A 10,872-nucleotide genomic window follows, 5' to 3' on the forward strand; every position below is an offset into this window, starting at 1 on the left:
AGGTTCAATTCCCAGGTCTAACCATTGGCATCTCCAGATTGGACAGAGAGAGATCCCTGCCTTATTCTAGAGAGATACTGTCCTTCAGTGCCAACAGACCTGTGCTAGATGGGCCAATATTCTGATAGATGCAGAAAAGGGCCTTCTTGGTGGCTGCTCCCAGACTCTGGAATTCCTTCCCTGGAGGAGCCAGACTGTCTCTGTCCTTCATGTCCTTCTGCTGGCAGTTGAAGATCTTCTTTCTCCTACAGGTTTTGGGAAGTTGACTGCTTTTAATGAAAGGACTGGTGCCGTGATTTTTTTAGTGTAGTTATTTGCATGTTTTAAACAGATTTTAGATATGTAGATAGTTCTATTGGTGTTTAATTGCTTTTTAATTATTGTTCTTCCTTTTTTTAAAAAAGCAAATCTTGTTTTTATCTGTAATCCACCTTGAGTCCCATTAGGGAAAATGGTGGGTTAGAACAACAACAACAACAACAACAGCTGAGTGGCAGAGCACATGCTATGTATGTGGAGGGTCCCAGGTCCAGGTTCAAGATCTGTCGCTCCAGGTTGGGCAGGGAAAGTCTCCTGTCTCAAATCCCCAGAGCGCCACAGAATGCCCATTATTCTTACAACATTGAGCTAGAATGATGGACCTACAGTCTCAGTACGAAGGAGTTTCCTATATCCTTCTTCTGTGGTGGAATACAGTGGTACCTCGGGTTAAGAACTTAATTTGTTCTGGAGGTCCGTTCTTAACCTGAAACTGTTCTTAACTTGAGGTACCACGTTAGCTAATGGGGCCCTCCTGCTGCTGCCGCCACACAATTTCTGTTCTCATCCTGAAGCAAAGTTCTTAACCCAGAGGTACTATTTCTGGGTTAGCAGAGTCTGTAACCTGAAGTGTCTGTAACCTGAAGCGTCTGTAACCCGAGGTACCACTGTATACAGGTGGCTTTTAAGAAAGCTTGATCTTAACTTGGTCTCTTGAGTGTGCCTATTATTTGACACCTGCTCTTATTTCAGGCAAAGATAGAGGCGTTCTTTCCATTCACCTCCCAGCTCCCACTTTTACCAAAACACCCAAATGAGTCATCTTGTCTAATTCCTTGCCAAACAGACACAACCTGATTACCACCTGGGAAGAGAAATTAGTCAGGAAGGCTAATTAGGAAAATATATAGATGAAAGACTAATGCTCTCCTTAGGGTTGTAGAAACTTCCTTACACAATGTCAGATGATTGGTCCATCCAACTTAAGATTGGCTACACTGATTGGCAGCAGCTCTCCAGAGTTTGGACCTAGCCCTTTCCACGTGCAAGACAGCAGATCTACCATGGAGCTACAGACCATCCTTTGGGTTGGAGCAATATTATCTGGGCAGACTCAACGGGTCCCAGGTCATCAGATGGGCATCTGGTGACATTGTATAAGAGTAAGGTATTTGACGTGTATGTGTGTGTTCATTAAATGTATTTACAAGTGAGCTTTTAGGGTAAGTTCTCCCAAATGGGCTTCCAACAATATAACAGACAAAGCTTCCATGTTCAATCTCTGGCACCTCCAGAAGAACACAAGAATGGATCAGGCCATTGACCCATCTCATTAGGTATCCTATTTTCACAGTGTACAAAACCAGCAGAGCACTCTTCCTTCCTGTGATTCCCAGCAACTGCCATTCAGAAGCATCACTGTCCTCCTTATCTGAAACCCTGGAGAGCCACTGTACACAATAATGTACGCAATAATCAGAGTACTCAATACTGAGCTAGATGACCAAGGCTCTGTTTCAGTAGAATGCAATTCCCTATGAATGTACATCAAAGTGACGTTGACGTTGGTCATTTGCTGGATAGAAATGGAAGCTTATTTGGATGAACTGCAGAGATGCTTAGAATAAAAAATAAAAATGAACAAATAAAGAGTTCATTATTAATGAATGTTTATTATTTATTCTCTCATGTGTGCAAATGAACAGCAAATAGAAATAGCTGGATGACTCTCTTTGCTCTTCTCATGCTCCAAATATCACATGAGATGACCCCCTTAGAAGAGGAGAAGAGGTAGCTGAGAATTTGGAGCATTTCTGGTGGTGGAATTTGTTGCAGGGATAAAGCCGAGAGTGCCTCAAATGCTCAGGAACAGTAGTTGAAATGACTCCACCTAATTCCTGCAGAATTAGGCCCTTCTAGGAATTCTCCTTGGTGTTACTTCAGCTTCTGGGATGGCATTTGGAAGACCTGCTGCTGTTGCTGTTGCTGCTCTTGTTGCTTCCCATGACAGGCGGATGAACCACGATTGCCATGACACCCTCCGCTGTTTCTCCGTCCAAGGCAACAGGAACCTCGGTCCTCACTGGTGGAAGACCTCCGGCCACCACAGCAGGACCCCTCCTCTTTCTCCTGCTTGTAGCATTGGTCTTTGTCCTGACGGGAACACATCTTTCTTGGTTGTCAAAGCGAACCTGTAGGAAACAGAAGGCAGATCTGGGCTTACTCTTGTATATTTTTGGTTAATTTCTGACTACATTTGCATCCTACCTTTCCTCCCAGGATCCCCAGAAGTCATTTATAAATGATTCCCCCCTGCTTTATTTCACTCTCACAACAACCCTGATGTTGGGCTCCTTGCCACTAGCAGCCAATGTGGTGTCTTCTAGATGTTGTTGGATGGCAACGCCCAGCAACCCTGAACACTGGCCATGCTTGGGGCTGATGGGGACATTGGCGAGCAAGGTCACATTCAGACCATACATTTAAGGCCCCAAGTAACAACTTTAAACAGTCCTGGCTTCCCCCAAATAATTATCGGAGATGAAGTTTGTTAAGAGTGCTGAGAGTTGTTAGGAGAATGATGGGAGCTGGAGTCCAGCAGCATTGGAGGGAACCAGATTGCTTCTAAGGCTTTCCACCATGCCAGTCCCAATGGGCACCAGTCACCACTGCCTGAAAGGAGGACGAGGGAGGGAGGGAGGGAGGGAGGGAGGGAGGGAGGGAGGGAGAGAGAGAGAGAGAGAGAGAGAGAGAGAGAGAGAGAGAGAGAGACTTACCTGGTTCACCAAAGAGATCTCTGGAAGTGCCTATTTGTTTTCTTTTCCTTTGAATTTTGTACCAATCTCTTTCTTAATTAGTTGGAGCTGTGCAACCTTGGCTTTGACTCATGGCATTGCACACAGAATTTCCAAGCAAGGGATGATGTCCCCATCCATTGGGTCTCGGTCTTGTTGTCCTTGTGTCACCTGGGCAATGATTGCTGGACACACCCCATATGAGTTCCAAGGTGGGGAAACCAGGGGTGTTTCTCTCTCTTATGAGATCACTTGGTGTGTGCAGAGCTCATCCATATTCCTTGGAAATTCAGTTATGGCTAAAATGAACCATAAGATGTGTATTTGATTACTCACCACTTTCATAGAATAATAGGACTGGAAGGCACTAGGAGGGTCATCTAATCCAATCCCCTGTAATACAGGAATTGTTTGCCCAACATGGGGGTTGAACCCATGACCATGAGATTAAGAGTCTTATGCTCTGCCGACTGAGCTATCCTGTAGTCCATGCACACATTTCCATTGCATCCTGGGCTGACTGCAGTCTGAATGATTTCTGGTAGTGGCAGCTCTCATCTCTACAGTGATGGCCGCACATTTGGATGACTTGAAAAGGGGATTAGACAAACTCATGTGGATTGGACTATCAGTGGCAATATTAATATTAATATTAATAATAATAATAATAATAATAATAATAATAATAATATATCTATATCCCACCCATCTGGCTGGGTTACCCCAGCCACTCTGGGCTGCTCCCAACAGAATAAAAAAGTGATAAAGTGATAAAATATCAAACATTAAAAGCTTTCCTAAACAGGGCTGCCTTCAGATGTCATCTAAAAGTCAGGTAGTTGTTTATCTCCTTGAAATCTGGTGGGAGGACTTTCCACTGCCGAGAAGGCCTGGTTGCCTTCAGATGTCTTATAAAGGTTTTATAGTGACTTATCTCTTTGGCTCAGGGGTTGGATAGCTCCATACCTTCACACATTTCTCCAATGAGAAGAGGGATGTCCTAAGGAAAAGCCAGACATTCTGGGATCAAATAAGAAACTGGGACAGCTTCTGTAAATCCAGAACTGTCCCTGGAAAATAGGGGCACCTGGAGGGTCTACTCTTGGGGTTTTGCACTGTGAAAATAGGATATTGAATGAGATACATCATTGGCCTGATCTATCATGATTCTTCTTTTGTTTTTGGGAATGCCAGGTATCGAACCTGGGACATTGGTTTGTTTGTTTTTGCTGGAAGCCTGCTTGGAAGGACTTATCCCCAAAGCTCACTTATAAATACATTCAATGAACAAACACTCACAAACATGTAAAATACCTTACTCTTATACAATGTCACCCAAAGCCCATCTGATGACAACCAGTTGAGTCCACAGGGATAACGTAGATCCAACCCAAAGGAAGGACTGTAACTCACTGGTAAAACTGCTGTTTTGCATGAAGGAGGGGCTAGGTCCAATTGCTAGAAAGCTGCTGGTACCAATCAGTGTAACTGACCTTGAGCTAGATAGATCAATCATCTGCAGCAGGGGTGCCAATTTGAATAAAGTATTGTGGGTGCCCAGTTAAGCCACAACCCACATAATCAATCACATGACACACGGTGCACCATGCCCATATACTTTTGGGGGCTCCCAGTTCCCTCAAATATTTTATTGGAGGGAGAAGCCACTATGACCCTTAGGAATCTGCTCCTATGATATACAACCCTAAGGAGAGCATTAGACATTCATCTATATATTCTCCTAATCAGACTTCTCTTGTCAGGTGATAATCGTGTAGAGCAGGTTATGTTTATTTGGCAAGGAATTAGACAATATGACACATTTGGGTGTTTTTGGAAAAGGTGGGAGCTGGGAGGAGATTCGAAAGAACACCTCTATCTTTGTCTGAAATAAGAATGGATGTAAAATACTAGGTACGCAGTGAGCTGTTCATTGAAGAGATCAAGTTTTCTTAAAAGCCACCTGCTTATTCCACCGTGGAAGAAGAATATAGGAAGCTCCTTTATACTGAGACCGTAGGTCCATCATTCTAGCTCAGTAATGGAAGAAGGATCCCAAGTTCAGCCCACAACATCTCCAATTGAAAAGGATGGGAAATATTTTCCTCATTTTGAGGCCCTGGAGAGATGCAGCCAGTCACAGTAGGCTATACTGGGCAAGATTATCTAGGCAGCTTCCTATTTTTGGAGGACTCCTAAATCAGTGGTAGGGAACCTTCTTCATGAAGAAGGTCTCAGGTTCAATCCCCAGCATCTCCAAGAAGTTCTACGTAAGGACTACCTGCAGAGCTTGGGAGCTGCTTCTAATCAGAATGGAATATGTGGGTAAAGAGTAGGAACGTTATGTGTGTATGGAGAAGTGAAGATAGGAAAAGAACACCATGACACTGAAAGGCTTGCAGGAAAGAAGATTTTAATGCCTTTAAAGAGGTAGCCATAGCAGGAAAATGAAAGACTTATGTTCTCCATGCCAGAGGAAGGTCTGGCTCATCATTTGGAGAAGACAGCAACTGTTTGTTTTGCAAGAAGATATCTTCAAGAGGTGGTGGTCATTGTGGTGTGGTATTTCAGCTCTTTCTGGGGGCATCGACTTCATCTACCGCAACACCCACCGCTGCTTCCACTGCTGCTTCCGCCTTGAGAAGATCCACCACCACTTGTCTGGCTTTGTTGAGATAATCCACCACCACTTCTGCCGCCGCAGCAACAGCCACCGCCTCCACGGCCACCACAACAGCAGCCACCTCGTCCTCCTCCGCCTCTGCCTCCGCAACAGCAACCGCCTCCGCCTCCACGGCCACCACAACAGCAGCCACCTCGTCCTCCTCCACCTCTGCCACCACAACAGCAACCGCCTCTGCCTCCACGGCCACCACAACAGCAGCCACCTCGTCCTCCTCCACCTCTGCCTCCGCAACAGCAACCGCCTCCGCCTCCACGGCCACCACAACAGCAGCCACCTCCTCCCAGTTGTAATTGTTGTTGTTGGCTCATCTTTGCTATGGCTTTGAAACTTCTGGAGGGAGAGAAAGAGAGAGAAAGACCAATGTCATTTTTGATCCAGTTTATCCAAGGGAGCAGCTTTTGGGGTATTTTGTAAAACATCCTCCAGATGTTGTTCTGCAGTGCAACAAGACTTTCCCAGGATACGTATTCTGTATCCCTGAAAGAGAACAACTCTTTCCTGTCTAGGATTAAGCCCCCTATTGTGTGATTACTCTCAGTATGTGGAAACAATTTAGTCTGATTTAAGCCTGGAATTGTTTTGTGCAACCCACCTCTTGTACTGTTCATTTCTTGTAGAATGACACACACCCCTTTAAAAATTCCATGAGGGTTGATGAACCTATGAACTTCCAGATTTCTACTCCCAACACATCTGACTTTTGATAATTCTGGCAGGGACCGATAGGAGTTGGAGTTCAAGAAACTCGCTGAACTACAACTCCCATCATCCCTGACCATTGGCCATACTGACTGTGGTTGGTGGGAGTTAGAATCATAGAATCATCAATTTGAGTCCAACAATTTCTAGAGGGCTTAAGGTTCTTTGTCCCTGCTCCAGTGCAGCCAATCTAACACACAGTTTAAAGAAATGCCATAAAAACCCTCTAAATTTTCAGCTAAATCCCGATTTTACAGCCATTTATAGGCAGTAGTCAAGCTCTCGCAAGATGCTATATCAATTGAGAAATCCCAATACTCAGCAGTAAAACACATGCTTTCTACATCAGAGCCCTGCTCAGTTCAAAAAATTAGCATCTCCATCATAGATTTGCTGCTGCCTAAGACTTATGGACAACCACAGCTGGTCAAAGGAGGAAAGCTAGGTGAGATAGACCAACAGTTTGACTAAGAGGGGGAATGGCCCCATAGCTCTGTAGGTAGCACAATTGCTTTGCATGCAGAAGAAGGCCACAGGTTCAGTTAGACAGGGCTGGGTCTGCAGAGCCTGTACCAGTTAAGATGGACAACATTGAGCTGCTAGCCAATGGTCTGACTCAATACAAAGCAACTTTGGATGTTCCTTTCTATGGAGGAGGACTGTGGCTCAGAAGTAGAGCATTAGCTTTGCAAGCAGGTCTCAGGTTCAATCCCTGGATCCTCTGGGAAGGGTTGGGAGAAGATCCAGTCTGAAATCCTGGAGAACTGTTGCAAGTTGGAATAGGCAGCACTGAGCTATATGAACCCAACAATCTAATCAAGATAAAGGCCATTCAGAGGTTCAGCACATCACTAATAATTCCATCAGGCTGTAGCAAGGGGAGAGATGGGTCTGCAGGGTCTCTTCCCCTTCCTTGCTAAAGGACGAGTTTCATCAGGCTCATCCCACAACTATTGTTTACAGCAGCCATTTCATCGGAATAGAATAGAAATCCCATTACCCTTTACCTTTGGTCAGGCTGGCTTTGAACGATGAAAGTTGGGAACCCAAGTATCTAAAGTTGTTAATGAGTTTCTGGGTTATCACAAGCATCGTGAATTTGGTTCATCATGAATTTTGACTCATCCTATCATCATGGGAACAAATAAAGAACCTACTGGATCCTGACAAAGACCCAACAAGGCCAACTTCCTGTTCTCATACTGGCCAACCAGATGCCTCAATAAACAATTCCTGAGTTCAGCAGCAGTCTGTGCACTTGTGATTTCCAGTAACTGATGCTCAGAGATGCAATGCTCCAGACATAGCCATGATAGCCATTGACAAGCTCACTGTCAGTGAATTTGCCTGATCCTCTAAGAATGTCAGGATAGCCCTACAACATCATGCCAAAGGTGGCCTACAGCCTTCGCCAGTGGAACTAGAACATAGTCATTGTTACCAGCAGCCATTTACTTCTCCAGTTGCAAATATGGAAGGCTATTGGTCCTACTCAATTAGATTTGAAGAATGACAGATCCATTGACAGTCCAGAGAAAATACTTACCCTGTCGATCACTGAGAAGACGTTGTTGTCAAGTCAAGTGTTGTCGAACGAATGAGCATCCCATGGAACAAAAGAGCTTTTTATACCATCTCCAGGCATTCCATCTCAGAAACCACTGGCATTCTGATAGAGCTTTTGACGCACCCTTGACCTCAGATTTCCTTAACTTCCCACCATCTGGCATCTATGTGTTTTGACTCATCCCTACATGAGATTGCTATCTTCCGTTACACTCGAGTATGTTATGCACCTGTGTCTGTGGGTTCCTTGTGTCAGGATGCGACACCTGACCTCACCATCTAGCTCCATCCACATGGACTGGCAGCTGCTCTTGAGGGTCTCTGGCAGTGAGTCTCTCCTAGAGTTACCTGGAAGCGTTGTTTGAACCTAGGACCTTCTGCAGGAACTGAAGATGCTTTGCTACTGGGCCTTGGTCCCAATATAGAACATAAGGAATGGTCTTACATCAAGTGCAGTTTTGAAGACAGGGTGTCATTTTAAGCTCTAGTTAAAGAGGCTGCAGATTTTACCTGGAGCCTTGTGCAAGCAGGGTTGGTGCTCTGCCAGTGAGCTACCTTTATATTACTGCTCTGCCACAGTGCTGTGGTCCTTAGCCTAAAAATCAACTGAGATTTCATTCCTGGTGTTCTTGAATAAAAAGCTGGTTTGCACAGGAGGATGTTTCCTACAGAGTCAGACCATGGTACATCTATCTCAGTGTTCAACGTAGTAAATGGGCATTGAGCATTTGGGGCTGTTTCTTGTTTGTAATCATTTACTGTCAGTTGCTCAGATATTTTTATATTACAGTCTTATCCAGTGGCATGGGGGCAGATGGGGCTCATCAAGGTAGCTCATCTAGGAGAAGGAAAACTGTGATCCAAATCTCTCCTGCCTTGTGGTTATACTCATTGGTGAGAAAAGCTTTGGGAGTAAACCCTGAGGAAAAAGCCATTCCTGCTGCCTTGCGGGTTGTCATCAGGAGAAGAAAACCTACACAAATACAGAGTGGAGTCCTTAAGAAGGCTAGATAACAGTGTCTTCCTCACCTCATTCCCACAACTCCTGCACCAAACAGGGGCCACACGAAATGCTCTTCCCCCCCCTTTGGATCACATCAGCAAGGCAGGGGGATCACATCAGCAAGGCAGCAAGAGAGGGGGTTCTTATCATCTGGGCAGTCCAGGAGCTCTATGCATATGGCCCAGGCTTGAGCCACAGAGATGACTCTTTGGTGCTGCCACAGCAGCAAGAACCACATGGGAGGCAGAAGTTGTGAATCAGTGGTCTCTGCAGCCACAGCAGGTGCTGTGATTTCCCAGTGGTTCGACTTCACCCTCAGAGGTGCACTAAATTGTCTCTCAGGACAGATGGATCCCAACAAGAGGGGGGGACATACAAATGTCCTTAGTCAGTAATACCCCAGGGAGAACAGATTGGGTGGCCTTAAAGATCAATCAATCAATCAATCAATCAATCAATCAATCAATCCAGAAAATGGACCATCCGGCCTATTTTTAAAATGCACAGCTCCAGTCTAGGTGGGGCCCTTTTTTCAGTCTTTCAGTGAATGAGAAGAACATACTTTAAAGAAAGAAAAAGGCATGTAGACTAAATTTAAAATAGTGGAAGAGATCGTTTTAAAAATCTGGTTCCACATGGTTGCAAATTTAGCCCAGACCATCCCTAGTGGGAGTTTCACCGCATATCCTATAAAACTTAGCCTCTTGATGTTTGAGTTTCATGATTCCAACCCACCACCAGAGGAACAGCACCAGAATCGGAGCTGTGCTTGGTCCAAAGTGAAGTAGCAAGCCTGGTCCATCATTACCATCAGGCATAGTGAAAACAAAATGGAACCAAGCCATTCAAGCATGTTGAATCTTCCTCAACTTCAAATCCTTTCTATCTCATGTTGCATTCAACAGCTGGGTGCAATCTGATAAATGACATAGTTAAATTTCTCATTTCTTTACACCAAAAAAATTACATGTCCAATAATAGCTGAGTTCCATGTGTTATCGGAGGCGGTGTACGAATTGGTCAATTTCAATTGCTGTTCAATTTTGCAAATTCAAACGAAGCACAATTTTATCTCATTTAACACATGCCCTGCATTGTAAGGGGTTGAACTAGATGCAATTTCCCATATCTTTCACTATTTCCCTCGCATTTTGCTTGCCTTCTCTCCTCCGCTATTTGTAAGGCCTCGTTGGACAGCCACTTTGCTTTCTTGCATGTCCTTTTCATTGGGATGGTTTTCGTTGCTGCCTCCTGTGTATTGTTACGAACCTCCATCCATAGTTCTTCAGGCGCTCTGTCCACCAAATCTAAATCCTTAAACCTGTTCCTCACTTCCACTGTGTATTCATAAGGGATTTGCTTTAGATTGTATCTTACCGGCCCAGTGGTTTTTCCTACTTTCTTCAGTTTAAGCTTGAATTTTGCTATAAGAAGCTGATGATCTGAGCCACAATAAGCTCCAGGCCTTGTTTTTGCTGACTGAGATGACCCTTGATATTCCTTTTTTTTTTTTTAATAAATGTTTATTAAGATTTTTTAAATACAAATGCAAAAATAATCAACAATATAGCATATATCATAACATATTTTCAAAACCTCTTTGGACTCCCTCACATCTCCCGCTCCCACTTACATCGTCTTAAATTTTAACCAGCAAATTATCATCTTATTTAAATTCTTAGGTCCCATTCTTTTAAACATAATCTAATCGTTCTCCAAATGATTTATATTTTCCTCGATCTACTTATCATCCTAATTCCATCTAATTTAGTGGTGGTCAATTATTTATGATCTAGCATCCTTCTTAACATTCAACCAAATTACAATACTTTTTAAAATAAATCTTAAATTTCTTCCAGTCTTCT

General features: G+C 44.0%; 2 long non-coding RNA genes across 2 annotated transcripts; both read right to left on the reverse strand.

The window, feature by feature from the left end:
* Positions 1 to 1,911: 1,911 nt before the first annotated feature.
* LOC307205846 lies at positions 1,912 to 3,065 on the reverse strand. The gene is made up of 2 exons (XR_013834110.1): positions 3,036 to 3,065; positions 1,912 to 2,450 (listed from the first exon to the last, which is right to left on the reverse strand). It is a non-coding gene; the product is annotated as an uncharacterized lncRNA (long non-coding RNA).
* A 2,390-nt stretch (positions 3,066 to 5,455) lies between these two features.
* Positions 5,456 to 8,088, reverse strand: LOC307205819. Its single transcript, XR_013834076.1, has 3 exons — positions 7,981 to 8,088; positions 5,993 to 6,066; positions 5,456 to 5,914 (listed from the first exon to the last, which is right to left on the reverse strand). It is a non-coding gene; the product is annotated as an uncharacterized lncRNA (long non-coding RNA).
* Between the last annotated feature and the right edge of the window lie 2,784 nt (positions 8,089 to 10,872).

This window comes from Podarcis cretensis (assembly GCF_951804945.1).
Source record: "Podarcis cretensis genome assembly, chromosome: 16".
Lineage (NCBI taxonomy): Eukaryota > Metazoa > Chordata > Lepidosauria > Squamata > Lacertidae > Podarcis > Podarcis cretensis.